We start from the raw sequence: 3,000 nt of genomic DNA, 5'->3' as shown, positions 1-3,000 counted from the left end.
TGGCCCAGGATCGGACATTGTTTCATTCTGCTGTGCATAGGGTCGCTATGAGTCGGTTCCGACTCGGTGGCACCTGACAACAACAACAATGAGAGACGAAGTTTGGCTATGTTGGCCTCCAAGGATAGAATCTAAATTTCCTTCTGGTAATCAGTGTAAGAAGAATGCTTGGTGGTGCTATGGTTAAGGTGCTGCTGGCTTTTGAAATGTCAGTGGTCTAGCTTTCGGTATCACAGGAATACTCAAGCCACCACAGTACGACTAACTGACAGACAGGTGGTTTTCGCGGGAGCATGAAAATCCTCACACCAATAATTCAGGCTGGAGTAAACAAAATACTTCTCTGATGGCCACACTGTGAGAAGGTAGTGAGTCAGGTAGGAGTTCAAGTCCTCTTTCTCCACATCTCTTACTCTATCTCATTTTTGTTGTTGCTGTGCGGTGTCAAGTTGGTTCCAACTCATAGCCATCCTGTATAGGCTTTACAAGAGTGGCTAGTGCGTTTGTACAGCTGACTTCGTGGTTACCAGTCCAGCCATAGTCTACGGTGTTGTAGGTATTTCCTCCAAAATACATTCACGATTAATGCAGCTTTTCTACTAGGAATCCCTTTTCATGCCTTTCTTTCCCATCTGTGCATTTCTGCTTATTAGAGAGCTAAGGTGCATTTGGACTGCATTCTTTTACTGATCCCCAAAATGCTTATCCACTCTTCACTTACTCATCATTAATTGCATGGTGGGTTTACAAAGAGGTGGGATACTAGGTCCCTGCTCCCGAGAATGTAGATATTAACTGTAAAGAGAAGACAGGACTTGTATAAACACTTTAAAAATCCAATGCCTTTTACTTTGTTTTGGTGGGGGTGGGGAGTGTGTGTGTGTGTGGAGGGCTAAGAGGAGGAGGACTTTTTTGTTTGTTTGTTTTTTTTTAAATTGTATTTTAATTACCTAAAGGAAAATTGCTATGTTTTTCTAAAGAGTAGCCCTATCTGGAAACTGATAGCAAACAAAGTATGGGATTTTCTCTTCCACTTTATAGATTTTGATTCGAGCTTGACTGTTTAGTTAGAGCATTAAGAGACGAAGCTCATACTCCCCAACCCTAAGCCTTGCAAACCCAACCTGTGATCAGAAAATCCAGCTGTGCACTTTCTATTTCTCGCCTCATTGACAGGAATAAAGATTCAGCAATCCCTACTTAACTGACAACATTGCCAGAGACACCTGAGGCAAAGAAAAAAGTCAGCTCAGCATTTGTGCACCCGCAGAGCCCTGCTGTGTTGCTGCATGAGTCCAAGCAAGATGCTTCCTCGTCTGCCTCCTCCCCCCACTCACTGGGACTGAGCATGTGCTGAGCTGGGCAGAGATGTTCTCCATCAGAATCTGTCCCCTCTCCCTTTGGTTAGGATAGGTGATGAGGCAAATTGGTAAGTCCAAGGGCTATGACTTGAGTCACTTGCCGGACTGCAGTGGTACCCTCTGCTTAGGAGATGTAGGGAAGGGTTACATTTAAGGAGCACGAGATCTAGATATGAGTTCAGGATACATGGGTTTGAGAATCATTTCTATATCATCTGTCTTTGGACTGGGAAATCTACAAGAAATAATTCATGAAATTCTCCAATTTGGTGAGCCCAACCCACTGCTGTTGAGTAGATTCCGACTCATGGTGACCTGAGCTATGTTTGGGACCTGCAGAATCCACAAAGGGAAACAAACAGTGTAGTTTCTGGCCTTTGCACCACTTGAAAACAATCCCAATTTTGGGCATTACTGAACACCTTGAAGGAATGAGTTTTGGGGCCTCAGGACCATAGCTTTGGGAGATATCAGGATCAGTTGGCATAACATAGTCCACAAACACAATGTTCTACATCCTACCTTGATGAGTAGTGACTGGAGTCATTAAAAAGTTCATGAGCAGCCATCTAATGTGGAGCTATTGGTCTCCCCTTGAGCAGAAGCTAGAAGAATGGTGAAAATTGAAGACAATTAGTCCAATTGACTAATGGAACAAGTGACCATCAGTCTCCATGACCATGGTACCAGAAGAATTAGATGGTACCCAGCTACTGCTACCAACTGCTCTGAAAAGATCACATTAGAAAGTCCTGGGTAGAGTAGGAGAAAATGTAGAAGAAAACTAAAAATCTGAACAGCATGGAGACTGGAGAAACTCCAAGACTATGGTACTTGGTCACCCTTCAAATCTAAAACTGAATTCATCCTTGTGGCTCAATTTTTAGCCAAACAGTAGATACATATACAGGGGGGGAACAAAAAAATAATCAGGTATGCATGCCACAGAATGGTCAACCATTGAGGACCAAAAGGGTAGCTGTGAGTCAGGCTGGGAATGAAGGAGGATTGGAAACAAGAAACACAGGAAGTGGGATAAGTGATGTTCTATTGAGGGGCTTGTGATCACTGAGATGAAACAAAGTGTATGATTTGCTGAGTGTAAAACTGATGATCTGCTCTATAAAGCTGTATTCAATTTACAGTAAAAAGTTTGACAAAAATCCCAATTTAGAAAGTTCATTTATATTCTGTTTGAGTTTGTCTCCCTGCTGTATGTGAGCACACATAAGAGCTCTGGTCCTATAGATTTTGTACAAATTGGCGACCACTTTCAGAAATTGGACAATGAATAAAGAAGACCATGGAAGAATTGGTGCATTTGAGTTACAGTGTTAGAGAGGAATATTGAAAGTACCATGGAATACCAAAAGACCAAACTAATCTGTATTGGAAGAAGTGCAGCCAGAGTGCTTCTTGGAAGCCAGGATGGTGAAACTTTGTTTCTCATACTTCAGACATATTATCAGGAGGGACCAGTCCCTGGAGAAGGACATCATGCTTGGTAAAATGGAGGGTCAATGAGAAAGAAAACATGGTATATATATATATTTTTTTTTCTTTTTTCTTAAATGTTTTATTGTGAATTATGTGATAGTTTACATGGGAGAACATTAGTTTTACATTCATTCTATCGTAT

The sequence above is a fragment of the Chrysochloris asiatica genome, unplaced genomic scaffold (assembly GCF_000296735.1).
Source record: "Chrysochloris asiatica unplaced genomic scaffold, ChrAsi1.0 scaffold00358, whole genome shotgun sequence".
In the NCBI taxonomy this organism is placed as follows: Eukaryota; Metazoa; Chordata; class Mammalia; order Afrosoricida; family Chrysochloridae; genus Chrysochloris; species Chrysochloris asiatica.
This window is presented reverse-complemented; position numbering follows the sequence as displayed.